Here is a 16,163-nt window from a genome sequence, read left to right as displayed (position 1 = left end):
TAGAATTCTCTGATCTGCTCTTGCACGACGTTTCCAAGAATAAAATTCTCTAATAGATAAATGACTCCTTACTTTGAGTAGTAATTTTGTGTAATTTTAACTAACGATACATCGTATAATATTGTAGTTAGTAGCTGTTATTTATGATGTGAAACGATGAAATTCAAAATCCACAACATTTCCATTATTATAATTTCGTACATAGCGCTCTGGAAATCATTAATATTTCTATTACAATAACATAAATGTACAACTTAAAAGATAATCAGAAACTGTCGTTCACCAAAAACGCAGCAGCCATAACGTCACAACAATTAGAAGCTTGAAAGGATAATAAAATAACGATGCAACTTACATCGGTTAATTCTCGATTGCTGCGGAACGCTTGAATTTATTGAAAGTTATTCCGTGAAATCGAGCTTTTGTGCCTGGGAGATTCGTTCTCGTAAAAATTCTCCCCCCATCCCCTGCCCCCATTCCTGGCTTCCTTTCTCATCTGTTCACGCGTTCGCGACCTCTCTGTCGAACCTGTCCTCATCCTCATCACCCTCGTTCTCCGTTTCTATGAGCCGCTCTCGCGGCGACCGCCACCGATTCAATATCGATGCCAGATATTTCGCGCGGCCGCTCGACACAATAATTCAGTTGAGCAGGTAATATTGGCGCGGTAATGGTCGAACCATTTGGCTGTGTCGTTATGCTGCATTGGCGCTTGCCACGTTTACGGAGCTCCCGTTTTCAACTGCCCTTCCCGTCCGGCCTCTCTTCCATCCTGGTCGAGCTACACATACCCCGACTCATTCTGTCCCTCTCTCTCTCTCTCTCTTTCTCTCTTTCTCTCTCTCTCTCTCACACACATACACACACCAACCCTCTTTCACCTCCTGAATCGCATCCCCTTCCCAGCTCACCGCTAGCTGACGCGTATAGCGTTCAGCCTTCCGCAAACGGCTGAAACGGAATGTTATCATTCGGCAATATATCATTATTGCGTTCGACGAGCTTGGAAATTGCATTATTCTTAACGAACGTTGCTGCATATTTCTTTTACGTCGGCCATGATATCGTTCAATGATATCGTTGCCGTTTATTAAACGACGTCCATGTTGCGGAAATTGAGGGGAGGGGGTATACAGGATGTTTTAGAAAGTTGGTGTCAAACTTCAGGGCTATTTAATGTTTGTTACAACGAGCAGAAAAATCTTCATAAGTCGTTTTGTGGGCAAAATATTAGTTTTAGTATTATTACACTGGCTCGCGAGAATGGTTGAACATTTATCATAGAAACTTTTTGCTTTCATATTGGTTGTGTTACGTGGAAAACATTTTGAGATACCATTGGTACTGTAATAAGACACGAGTATCATGATGATATGGGTACAATTTGAAACTAGTCTGAAAATGTATATAGAAGTTAGAAGGTATTTATTGTGAACATATATTTAGTAAAAAGTTAGTATTACAGCATGGATAACATACCTCAAGATAGCAATATCTTAAGCATGTAAAAAATGTCAAATATGATTCTACCGAATGTTGACATGTATTATTATGATGGATAATTGATTGATGACATGTAGTAACTTTTGTGACTTATATGTATATGTTTGGATTTATTTCGAATTTTACCAATATAATTATGATACTGGGATCTCATAATAGTGCTGAGGAAATTTCAATATGTTTTCTATTGTATATGTATAACGCACGTAATATATTCGGAAAGCATTTAGAACTGTTCGAGTATTTTCACGAACTTGTGTATTGAATATAATAATTTTATCTTAAATAGAAGGTTGTGTAGGAATATTAACGCACTGAAACTTAAAATATTTTTGAATAAGTGATTAAATATAGAAGAAATATGATGGTAAATTGCAATAGCAAATTAAACATAATATTTTGAGATATACAATTTATAAAATATTATACATTGCTGTAGAGCAATGGACATTTGGATTCCTGCTTATTAAGACTTTCTTTTATATTTGGCATCAACTTTTTGTAACACCCTGTATACACCGTGACCCAAGCTGCTTTTGTGCTCCAGTTATAGGTCAGAACGATCACGAGAGATTGTTTTCGAGTTTGTACTCGATCAGGTAAGCGGCCATACGGAATTTTTGTTTTTGTTTTTTCTCTTCTTCTCTGTTTCGTTCCTCTCGGCTCCAGAGTCGTTGTTTCGATGTCGTGCGAAACGAGTTGAATGGCTCCCCAGCTCGTCGACACAGTTTAATTAACCGATTTATGATTGTTATTGTTGTAGAGAGCCGGCAGACACGACAGAAAGGCGCTCCCTCTCTTTGTGTTATGTAATCGTACGCGTTGCGAGCTGGATTTTTTTGTATGATGGAACAACGGGTTTCTGCTAACTTCTTATTTCGCGGTTGTTTAACCCGAATACCGTTTAAACGACTCAAATTGAGTTACCTATTAAACGCGCTTTGAATTGTAATACTCCCCGGTTTAGGATTCGTTTTTTTTTTCATAGCAAAGAAATTGCCATGAAAAATTTATAATGTGGATATTACAATGTTTATGCATTGTGGTTTGATGTAACGTGTTTTTGTAGACGGATAAAAGAGGTAAAAATTTTTTATAGTTCTTAAATTACATTTTTTTATTCCAAGAGATAGTATATAATTATGTCGTTTTAAATAGAAGATTGTAGAAACCGTAATGACATGAAATATAAAAAATGAGACGCAATTTTAAGCTTTTGTATTATTATACAATGTATAAAATATTATTGTATTGTCATATGGTTATACGCTTTGGATATTTATTAATTTGATATTAATAATTAAACATAATTATCATTCTGTTTTGTACAATATGATAACTAATCCAGTAGTAAAACAGCAATCATTCAACATTATTTGCATGACATATATTAATTCAAATATTATTGGATGGCAATTAAATAATTTATCAGTAATAATTTATTCGAAATAATAAAATATAATATTCATATTTTAATCTTTTTAAATATTAAAATATAATTTGCCATAGTATTAGATTTATACAAGTAATATCTTTTAGCTAAACTGTATTAAATCTATTATATATTTCAATGAACATAAGTAAAGATAATGCTGTATGCAAACGATAATATATTTACAGTTACTGAGATATAAGATAAGAATACGTTTACAATTTATGGTTACCTGTGGTTACAAAGTAAGTATGAGCATGTTGCCCGTGTTCATCTGAGATCTAAGTCGGCACATATTTATACAATATACTTATGTATGATATTTATTTAGATGAAAGATGCAAATTATGTCACGAAATTAAAAAAAAGACTAGTTTCATACCAGTTTAAAATGATTTAAAGTAAAGCACATATATGAAATTTAACAATATAGAAATAAGATTTATTGGTAATAAAAATCCAATTAGTAGAGAACATTATTTCTATGACCCAATTAAAAATATTTGCTATTCCTATCAGGAGAAGGCTATTTGATATATTTCTCTACCCATGTTCTCCATAAGTAAATCTTTAATATTAAAAAATACTTATTATTATTTCACACTATTATTATTATTATTGTTTCACAATAATGTCTTGGACAATCTGCATTTATATAATAATTTTTTCTCAGTCATATCCTCACAGAGTATATATAAAATTTAACTAAAAAGAGCTATGATACCCTGTATGTTAGTTCCCATAGCAAGATGAGTCGAATCTACATATTCGACTGCAATCACTGTAACGCCAAGTAACTATGTTATAATTAAAATGTGAAACAATACAGGTTAATACATGGTTACATAATTACGATAAATAATTAGAGCTTCGTGTCGATGTTCAAAGTTGTTTCCTCACGGTGCTAATGCAAATTGGTCACACTGGAAAAGCAACATTCCATTCCATTATATAATGACCACCATTTAACGGTAATTCAGCTTGTTCCTCTTACAAAAAAACTTTCAATTACATCGTCTGATGATTTTTAATTCAAAACTCAACAGATAGCTTGATCTTGCTCGCGAATAGGAAAGCGAAGTTGCTCGCTACTTCGCGTATATTTCGAAGATCTTATTTCGCCTATCACGACTCGAAAAGCGTTCCTCTGTTTCGTGGACATCGTAAACGAGTTGGGAAGCTTCCGGCTGCAAACAATCCGGTTGAAAAATAAGGAAAGAGGAATCGCTGTCGTGCTAGACGGCGACTGCTCTTGTATTTGCATAATTCGCTGGCCGAGGGAAGGACGCCGTGAAGAAGCGTGAACTTGCAACGATCATAACTCGCAACCGCAACTCGTTTAAAGCAACACGCTCGTGAGCTCGCGTCTAACTGAATCACGTTTATGTTGCTAAATTGGGTTTTACAAGCGATTCGATGGATTGTTCCTGGATAACCCCTGCGCTCTATTACATTATCCTGCAGAGGACTTATGGGAAAGTGTATTAGCACGTTATTAAAGGGCCCTAGTTAAGATTAAAATTATCAAAGTGGTTTTTAATATCTCGTATTACGAATTATGTGGATAAAATTGAACGACATGTCTTTTATATATCTTTTTTAGTTTGATTTTTTTGGTCTTACCCTTTTTTTAATACTTTAGCATACTACATTAATTAATATCATTTGTTATTAATATTATCTTTATACTTTTTGAAATATCATTCATTGTCATTGTAACAAGAGAATTTAGTTATAAGACTACATTATAATCATACTAATTCCTTCGTTTCAATAACAACCATTGGTTTCTTTCTTCAACGATGAAAATCCCGCGACAATGATTCCCACGGATATTTTTCAACACAACCGCCGGTTAGAAGTATATTAGGTTAGTTGAAGGTATCCAACAAAAAGTTAGCCGTCCACAATAGGATTAGTATCCCGTGGGAAATCAGCCGGCGCAAGAGAACAGCTTCCGAGAAAATTCTTCGACCCCAAACGAAAAGCTTAAAGTATTAATTGTCTTCGTTTCAAATACGTTTCGTCGAACAACAACGACGACACAACAGGAGTGACGGTTAAGTTACCGGGCACACGTGCTGCGTAAATAATTGCAAGTTTAACTTTAAATTGCGCCTGTAAGCCCGGAGAAACAAAAGTTTCGGTAGCTCGTTAACGGTAGCTCAGTGCGCGTTTTATCAACCGCGGGTGAAACGCGCAAAAGCAACTGAAACATAGCCAGCCGGTATTACAGGAAGATAACAGCGCGGCGATACGACGAGAAATGGGGAAAAATGGTTTAAGTGGTGGTTAATTCGCGACAATGGCCATTTTAATCGAACAGCCTATCGTAACTACGTGGCAACCTTTACGAGTTTGTTTCGCGAGATCCACGATATATTCATAATTGACGCGCGCAACTGGCACCGTTATCAGTTACAGACATGTGAAATCCCAGCCACGGATAACCAGAAATCAGGGAGATGAATATTCTTACAATTCAACATTGACTAATCAAAAGTTAATTAAATAATTCTAAAAGTGTAATAAGTGTGACATATGTGCGTATTTTTATGTGAACGATGTTCAATGATATTGTTTTATTCTTTATTAAGGAATTTTATGAAATATTCAGATATCTTCATGATACGATTCTATGAGTGTATAATTTTCTGACGATAAATTATAATGAATTGTATTTTTTGAAATCTCCGATTCGATTAACTTGAACCATGTTTTTAAATGAATAAATTTTATGAAACAACCAAACTTGGAACAAATACGTTCATTTAGAGATTGTAATTGTGATTATGGCTAATTAAAATGTATTTTTCTTCTTCTTTTTTCTTGTTCAATAATTAATATATAAATATCCTTCGTTATTAAGACAATACAAATCCTGCTATTTTGAGTGCCTGAAAATATTCAAGATAGAAAATGCAGAAGGGAATTTTCAAAATCAGTCAAAAGTTAACCAAGTACTTGCGAGGACTAATGTAGTTTCGCAAATTTCCACAGGCCATTAGGATAATTGGATCTTGACCTATACACGCCATCGCACATAGGAAACTGCCTTTTAATAACGTTATTATTTCCGCCTCATAGACAACAGCACTTTATGGCAAACTTTTCTCGTTCTTCGACTACCTCTAGGTCGTTTTCTCCGGCTTTAAAACGATTCATAAACGTGATTTTTATTGTACGATAATATTTGTATTACTGCTATTTTCTTCATGCTCCTGAGGATAATTAAATTTATGATGTTTGCGATGATCGAGTTTTGCCCGTAGAAAATGTAAAAGTACTTAGATACCACGAGGATATCTCATACCTTTTCGAATGAATGAAGAAGAAAAATAAAATAGATTTGGTAATAATGCGTCATATAACGAAAGACCTGATGAAATGTGTCAAGAATTCATAACAAAAAAATAATAAGGATAATTGAAAGTTGTATATAATTTCCTGTTACATTCACTGACTTTACTTGTTAAGAAAGATATAGGTACTTAACTAAATCCAAAAATCTTTATTGTATATAAGTTATATCATTATAAATAGTAAGTATATACGACAGCGATATTTTCATTGATATGTAATATAATGTATATGTATGTTTATTTACGTAATATACAGGGTGGTTGGTAACTGGTGGTACAAGCGGAAAGGGGGTGATTCTACGCGAAAAAAGAAGTCGAAAATATAGAATAAAAATTTTTCGTTTGAGGCTTTGTTTTCGAGAAAATCGACTTAGAAAGTGTTCATAGAAATTTAATTGGAAGAGCAGAAGTATGTGTTCGGCAGAATGGGCAACATTTTCAGCAATTTTTGTAATAATAAACTTTATGATTACTTCATATTATGTCATTATGTATTCCTAATTTCCCGTTGCGGCAAAAACAAACTTAAACTGCGATAATATTCATCGAGACAACGATCTACAGTGAGATCCGTTATAACGAGACGTGATAAAGTGCACGCGTACCGAGCGAAAATTCAAAGTCGATTTTCTCGAAAACAAAGCCTCAAGCGAAAAATTTTTATTCTATATTTTCGACTTCTTTTTTCGCGCAGAATCACCCCCTTTCCGCTTGTACCACCAATTACCAACCACCCTGTATATATATATATATATGTACCAGAATTACGTAAATATATATATGTCAAACTGTTTGAACACAGATGGAACAAGATTATTTTATTACAGCATCTTGTGCAGGTAGAAAGACGGGCAGATGAGATACAGGATTACAACGAAGTCCGAACGATTCAGCCGCGCGTAAATATTTCCCGTTGTTTGCCGCGAACTTATTAGGTTTCTTCTTTAATTAGAGGCTCGGGGAACGTAACGCCGAAACGGAAGGTTGAAACCCAAACGTTTTCTCATTTCAAGGTTCGTGAATCTCCAGGAGCAGCAGACCTCTTCTTCCTCTACTTATGCCTCTCCCATACCTTCGTTCGTTCGTTCGTTTCTCTTCTTCGTTTACTCCACATCGAAACGTCTGCTTCCGTCTCCCAGGCGTCGTTCCAACAGCCAATCCGTCCAACTTCTCGCTGCACTGGCGAGCTTCAAGTATCCTCCGAGTTTCAACCATGCGATCCTTATTCAAAAAGGTTTCCGCGTGTTCACTGACTGGGAACAGTTCCGTCGGATTTCGTACGCCCTCTTGGATTACTACGATGGAATAATATCCGAAAGCACTTTTCTAACTAAACGACTTCCACTTTATCCTGGGAATCCTGTTTGACTGCCGTTGTCGATCGAGGAAGATTAATTCGATTGATGAATTGAAGAAATAACGGATTTCAACGGGAGGATGTTCGAGGGAGGTGGAACAAATGCCAGGGGATCGGCTGATTGAAATGTTCGTATTTCAAATACGGATTTGCTGTTCCTTCGACTGCGTTTGTAAGTTTGTCACATTTCAACTGTAATAGGGAAATAATAGTAGGACCACCTGTAACGCAGAAGATACACAGGCTCGTCTAAACATTCCAACGCTTGTAGGCATTTGTTATGAATATAATATGTACGTTATACGACACATTCCGAAATTTCATTAATTGCTATGACACTCGATTATCATATTGATCAAGTTTGAGAGTAATTTGAAAACATATATGAAAATACGAAAGAGTATTGAAGCCTAAAGATTGTTTCACTACTAAGTCGAGCATGCTCGAATTGTTGCTCTATCTCTGTTCTAAATTAGATTCGTTGATTAAATTCTTGATCGTTCATTGATTTTTCAGAAGATGGCTTTTTGAGAACGAAAGCATGTCGAATGTTATATGCATAATGCTAAATAATCGCAAAATAAAATTAAAATTCTCGTGCGAGAATTCTTTTGCAAATTTGACACGCGTATCATCGAGGTTAACATCAACAAAATAAAATGCTGCGGAAAGATATTATTGTTTATAATTCTAGCCGGAGAAGGCATTACAAAGATACTGTAGAGATCTATTTCGATAGGAAAGCGAAATGGCTCATCCAATAAATATTTATCGCGAGACTTCCTGTTATCTCTACGATACAGCGCACAATCAATGCAGTTGAGCGAAATCGAAGGGGGATCAAGAATTTCCTTCATCTGTCCGATTCGTTCCGTGATCCCTCCGCCACGGTCCCTCTTTTTATTCCCACCTATCGACGAAGTATAGCGACGGCGTGAACGATGCCAGCTATTGGCCGCGAAGAATGCGAGTGGAAAATACTCGGTGGATAGCCAGTGTAACTGCGGAACGGTGAAGCGTCTCGAAAGCTCGAAAAGAAGAAAGACGAGGAGGTGTTTTCTTTGGGTTTACGTGACACCACGCGTTGCCCCGATATAACCGAGCAGATCGAAGCGGAAAGTTGCTCCTATCCTGCGGTATGCTCGACCGCCCCCCGGGAATGTGGGCCTCCGTCTTCACAACAGACTCTCTTCTTCCTTTCTCCTCTTCCCCCTTCACCCTTGCTTGCTTTATTTCTGCCTTCTACGGCGTCTTTCATACCACGGACTTCGCGTCTCTTCTCCCGTCTCTTTTCCTTTCCCGTCTTTTTTCCCTGTTGCCCAGGCTTCTGGCTACGTTGGGTGACACCCAACCTAACCCCAGCCAACTGAACCTGAACTAGCCAACCCCGTCATTCCAGTCAGTCATCCACTCGACCCCCTTTGCCCGTTCCAACAGCCGAGAATCCAGCCGCTACTTACACCGAGGCTACTTCTCCTCGGCCTCGTGGCTGGTGCACACTTTGTTCGAGCTTTCCGCTTTTCACCGGCTCGACCATCTTAGCTTCGGCTTCGCGAGGACGAAAGAACGACGCGACGAACTACAATTGTCTCCCGGAGTAGGATTATGTATGTGACGTTGTAAGAGTGAGAGCAATAACTTAATGCGTTAATACCAGGAGACTGCTGAATAAGCATCTCATAATATTTGAGAGGACAGTGTGATTGTATATAGAGGAGGGATTTTATTTTATGGATTTTCTTGTGGTTAATTTTTTACCGTTGGTCTTTGTTTGAATAAAATGTGAATTTATCCTGGCGCCGTGACTCGTTTTACGCTGCTAGTCGCGTGCAAGCAAAATATTATCATTATCGATAACGAGTTCCCTTGTTATCTTTATCTTTGTTATCTTACGTGCTCTTAGGTTTTCGAATGCTCTTGTTAATGTCCTACGTAATTGTACACAGAGCGGAACCGTGATATCGACTTTTTAATTTTTATAATTTTAATTGTTTTATTTGCATTTTTGAGGTTTCGATGGTGATAGAATAGGAACAGTACTAAAATTTATACATGAGGAATTATTGGAATTCTAATATAAGATTTTGGATATAATTGAGAATTTACAAATAAAATAGTTTTCATTCTATTCGTAACTCAATCGTCAAGCAAAAATTAATCAGACATTGGAGGGAGACAATTTTTACGTTACAAGAATAATTATTTATTATATTTTTAACAAACAGAATCGGATTCTAATATTGGAAGATCAGTTTTGTTCCAAAATGTAAATAAGTAAAGAAAAGAAAATAATCTAAACTCGTGAAGAAAAATCTTCTGTTGTAGCAACTTCTATTTGCTTTAGAATCGCATTTAGCAACTGTGTATATCTTTTAAACGAATTTTGTAGTGAATGCTTCTTCCAATTATGTAGTAAATGGAGTTGTATGTACTTCTATATATTTATTGAGAAACGTATATTCTGTATTAAATTTTACAATTCGCTCTCCGATATTCTGATGTGTTGTTATTAATTCACTTTGGCAACTTCATGCTACGATGAACACTGCGAAATCCAGTTTTGCAGTATTCATTTGAGAAAATGATATTATATATTTCGAAATGAATATTGAATAATGCGTAGGACAAGAATGTGGTAATTAATCTAAGTATGATTGAATCGAATTTTCAGGCAAGTTACTGTTATTTTCTGTTATTTCGTAAACAATGAATAAGATAATTAAATCGATCCTGCAATTTTAATTAAATCAAATTAAAGTTAAACAATACATTTAATGAAACATTCTTATTTATTTGTTCTTTTCAATAATCGCGGTGTGGATTTCTGATACATCTTTTAAATTTCTACTGCCATGTTTCTTTCACGATTAAAATTATTGTGTCACCTTTTCTTCATTTAAACTGTTGAAAAATAATATTTTACTTTCCGAGGATATTGAAACTAAAAGAGAAACACAATTAAGTCTTTTTTTGATATACTTTGTAGAGTGGTATTATAATCACAAATGAATATTCAATCAATAGATGTTATCTCACACTACAAATTTATTGTATCAAATAAAATTATTTCTTGTTGGATAATAATACCCTAAAAAATTATTCCTAAGACTAGAACCTTTTTTACACATTCACAAATTATGCTAGAAATTCTTTTCGACTATATATGATATGAACCACAAGCATAAAAGTTCTGTTGGATGTTTCCACGAAACTAAAAATAACTAGAAATACCATGAAAGAGCAAGTATAGCTTAAATAAACGAAGATTACAGAAAAACATCAGAAATAACTTAACTTAACTTCTTCTGATATACGTATATTAAATCCTATTATAAAAATCAGAAATCAAAAAACTAAAGTCTTATTTAACGAGGAACACTATTTCATGAACTTATTCCTTTCAAATTTGCTTAATGCATACAATTATTTCTTCCCATGCTTCAGCTTTATTTTTAGTCAGGAAATAAATTGCATCGAAGGCAATAATGGGAGATTCCCACGTCATTATGTCTACCTTAATCCATAAAAACTTCGGGCTCATCAGAAGATAAGCCGCGGTCTCTGCTGAAAATTATTTCAAGATCGACGAAGTAACGAACATGATCATCGAAATCGAGGGATCAATAATCCCGAGGTTAATGTCGGATAATTCGAGCGGGACAGATTGTCCGGAATTCCCTGGGTCTGACGTCGTAACCAGATAATTCTGGAGAGACATTTCGATAGGACCGTTTCGACTTTTGACAAATGGCTCGCAGTTGATATCTTATAGGTGGCTTCCTTATAGAAGATGATGTACGATGACTGATGATCTGTCGTGGTTACCGTTGCTCCCCTGAGATATTATTTTGTTCTAACAGAAACTACTTTCCAATTTCTTACGCAATTTATATCTTACACGTTGTTGTTTAATTCCCTGGTGATCGATCGTACACGCGAACGAACGAATGAAGTGAACGAACAAATAGTGAATGTTCGTGGCTGTATCGCAATTCATATCTTTATATTCATATCTCTCATCAATAATTATCCTTCTGCCAGCTATCTCCGCGATTTTTAGTTTCGATAGAAAACTTGATACGCCTGTTTATTCAACGTGTATTCAATAGTATTTAACGTTCATGTATTTTGATACGTTTGTTTGTTTAGTGCGTATTTAAACAGAGCTGAGAAAGACATCACATTACTATTTTCAAAAAAACAAAAAAAATACTATTATGCGAAACGTCAATGTTTCTCTTTCCAAAACTTTATTTTTATATTTTTTATATAGTTACAAATGTTTTAATATGTATTTCTTAAACAGATTGATACAAAAAACAATATACAGAACACCAATATAAATAATCATGTTATTATATAACATGCCTTGAACAATTATGCACATTGAATATAATATTCTTTCAAAACAAACCTTATACTATTTTAAGCAAGTTTCTTCATCTGTTTTATGTATATTTATTTATATATTTATATACATGTGAAGAAACTTGCTTAAAATAATGAAAGGTTTAACGACGGTTTTGTAATGTATTTATATACAATATGTTATACCTATCCTATTAATTAATTTACAGAACACCTTCATTAAAATACATCTCTGAAATACTGTCCACCATAATCGAGTCTAAATGGAAATCGTATCTCGACAAGCAATGCCATCGTCTGAAGGACGAAGTACTTATACGCATCTAGAAATAGCAGAAAGATTTTTTACAGCATGCGAATAGAGAAATCTTGGTCCACGGGTCGATATCACGAAAGCATGTCCTGTCACCCAGTAGCCACGGGTTAGCACTTCCTGCCGCGTTACCGTAGCCGTAAACTACGAGTGCTGCACGCGATTATCTCGATCCAGTTCATTAACATAGCCAACCCGTCGAATGGTCTCACCGAATCGTTCCCAGCCGAGTCTGTGCTCTTGTTTAATGCACGATAAGTTGCGCCCGCTAGCTCTTCGATCTAGTCTCGACGCGATAATCCTGCACTTTATTCAGCCCCAGTCTAAGATAGCGTCAGGCGACGCTATTTTCAAAGAATAAAATAACCTCTCTACTACGTTGATACTTGGATTGTAACTGTGTCGCCACAGGAAACGTACACTGTTCGATTTAACGCTAGACTAGATTAGTTAGCACGAGATATTGTATTCGAAAGTTTTCATCAAGAGAAAGGGTATAGTGGCGAGGACTAAATTGTATAGCTAACGCGTTCCTTGTTACGCTGAAGGTATTAAATAGTTCTAACGAGTAGATATAAAGCCTCTTGTTTACATGTACTTCCCTTGATAATGGGGATTAATTTTTCAGTAAATCGACTAGTCGAAGTGAACGCGACAGGTACTAGAACTACGAGCAAGGGTTAGATATCAAAGGATAAGGCAGGTCCATTAGCATTCCTTGATTTTTCACTGTCGGGCAAAGGCGTCCTTTGCCACGGTATCGTGCTCATAAATTTCGTTCTCAGGGTCACTGAACATGATTCCCACGCTGATTGAGCGTAGCCCATCATCCGGCTAACGGATGCTGGAAACCCATGATCTTGGATACTTACGTGGTCCACTTTTCGTTCGTGCAGCACGATAAACTTGATATTCTCCAAAACGTTCTCGTCATCCCGCTTCTCTTGATTATGTACCCCGGTGAACGACAACATCGTGACTGTTTCAGCTTTGGTTTTTGAAACACGACGCTTTTTATCGGACACGATCAACTCCCGATTTTAATTGGTCTCCTCGTTCGACAATTGACCGCTCGCCGGCCATTGCGCGCTAACATGACAGACGGTTCGCTGCTTGCTGAATGTATAATGCAAAAGTATCGATCCACTATACGCGTTCGCTCGCTGCAATTAGCTTTGCTCAGATAGGCGCGATGTGTGGAAATCCCAATTTCAAGGTATATAATTGAGAATATACTTGTTGGATCGATACGTGGACAATATAATGATTGGTAATTCAAGATTGGTTAAACAGCTCTCGCCTTTTGATAAGCATCGAATAGGCTATTTATGGAAAGGTGCTTATTTAAATAGATATCTTGTATTTTTAATATTAAGTTAGTATTATAATTTGAAATTATTATTTTCATAAAATTATGCAATAATGTTACTTAGCATTTTATTCGTGCAATTTTCACAAACTTCACAAGTTTTCTTCTTATATGGCAAATATCGATAGTTAGCTCTCGCGCAAAGTGAAGGAATAAGAGAATAATTGAGAATTTTATTACCTCTAATGTTTATTTGAAATTTTATAGAACACACATAGTTTTGCATCGTAATGAATATAGAAACTATTAAAAATACGATTATAAACGACATTGTTCAAAAAATATGCACATTTATTCCAGCAAACCTTAAATACGCGAGTAACATCTATTAAATCTTTGATCTATAGAAACTATCGAAAGTTTAACTGTTGGAAAATAAATGAAGATCTTGAAATAATTAGAGACGTCAAAAAGAGTACATCTTCTTCTGCAAAGCGCTTTCCATTTCAGTTTCATTTTAATTCGACCTTCTTCTGTTGAGATATCGTCGTTTGAAGAAACCCGAATTTTTCAATAATTCTCTGTCACTGACTCCCTCACATGCTTAGACCGCACCGCGTTAGTGACCAATCGCTAGCTCGTTGATAGTGCGCTGGTCAATGACAGACAGAGTCAGCATTTTCTTACTAGCACTACTTCACTACTACTAAATATACGTATTTCCTGAAAAAGATGTAGGTCAGGCCGCTGCTGACTGTCATTCATAATTCTGTAGGCTTACAATGAGATACGTCTATTATACATTAGAGTACTACATTTTCAGAATCAATTGAGCTATCGATTTTAATCGAGATACATTATGGGCACATATTTAACTATGCTTTGAGTAAATAATATCTAAAAATTTCGTGATAGTTTTATGTGCATCGCTTACAAAAAATTAATGTATTATTTTGGTGAATCTTGTTAATTTTGTTTTTGTGTGATATAGATTATGTGTAATTTTTTTTATAGAAATAAAATGCTAAAAAACGATTAATTGTTGCTTTCATTCATCAAGTGTAATTAATAATGCAATCACAAGGCTACGATATCTTTCCCTACATGACTCATGTTTCTCATGTCACATAAAAAAAATCATTATCAAAATTGTTATTAATATTGTATTGCAATGAAGCTTTCAATATCATGAATTTTCGCACAGTTTATTAACGTTGTTTCATAATATCGATGAATATGGTAATACATTTTGAAATTAAACAAAATTGTTCCCTAGTTAGACGAATTAAAAATATTTCTCTAGTTAAAAGATTATTGTACCTAAAATATAGAAACATTGAAATATTTGTATGTTTTTCTATCCGCGACTTACATATTTAAGAAATGACAAATAAGTGAAATATTCATATAACTTGACCCTTGCTAACGTGTCATCTGGGAACCTGCATTTCAATCGATGAACTTTGCGTCTCGTCTTGCTCGAAATTCAGCGCATTTACAAGCAGGACACGGTTACATTTAGCATAATAATACGTTGATTGATACGTACGTGAGCCAAACTACTGTCGTTAGGGATGCACGATTCGTTTCAGAGGCCTCGTCTGAATGGCCGCTTATCCTCAATGCAGCGTTCCTAGTGACTTCAAATGGTTTGTATGTAACTGTCCCGCAGCAGCAAGTTACCAGGAAACCTACTTAAGCTTCTAACAGGTCTTCAGATTAACCTGGTCATTGCTAATACATAAGCTAAAGACTAACTTCCAGCCACTTACCTCTTACAACTAATAGCATCCATTAAGCCTCGAGCTATTTTAAAAACATACGAAGCTGTTATCGTTGAAACTGTATCAAGTTGTTCCACATTTAATGGAATTCAAGATTTTTATTATTGTTTATCGTATACAATATATAGGCTCGTAGAAAGATAATACATGTATTTACTTAAAATAGCCGCTTTTTTCTAATATTTATTATTTATTTTTATTAAGAGATAATTAACTGTTCTCCAGGATGTTAAACTTATAAAAGTTCCTATACAAATTTTATCCATAGTTGAAAACATCGTTTATCAAAAGGTAATAACAAAGGTGTGAAGAAGCGCTATAAAAAATATTTCGATAATTTGATAAAATCATTTTTGTGATATTTCCATTTTATTCTGAATAATGGAATATTTTTAATTGAAGCTGCTGACGTTTACGCAAAAATGCTTATACCTAGTATAAAACAATAACATTTTCAAACTTGTTATTTAATGAAATATAGGTGTAACAATTCTGATAGTTTCTTCACAGTAAAAGTATTTTATTTTGTAATGTAATATAACTGGTGAAATATATTTTTATTATTATTATGTTCCGTTTGTATCATTATTCGTTATTTTCACCTGCTTAAGAATGGTAATTTTCAGGATATAGTGGCGTATAATATATAAAAAACAAAGGTTGTACAATTCTATTCACGTATAGTAGCGCGGTTAAGTCGTGGTTTTGAATAGGTACACGTTTCACGTCCTGTGA

At 35.1% G+C, this 16,163-nt stretch overlaps 1 protein-coding gene across 3 annotated transcripts in view; it reads left to right on the top strand.

Moving 5' to 3' along the window:
- Positions 1-16,163, top strand: part of LOC126920757 (autophagy-related protein 16-1) — a 607,999-nt gene that overhangs the window by 256,194 nt on the left and 335,642 nt on the right. The gene's annotated exons all lie outside the window — the stretch shown is intronic.

This window comes from Bombus affinis, chromosome 9, assembly GCF_024516045.1.
Source record: "Bombus affinis isolate iyBomAffi1 chromosome 9, iyBomAffi1.2, whole genome shotgun sequence".
NCBI lineage: Eukaryota > Metazoa > Arthropoda > Insecta > Hymenoptera > Apidae > Bombus > Bombus affinis.
Note: the sequence above shows the minus strand (reverse complement) of the source record. Positions and strands in the feature narration are given on the sequence as shown.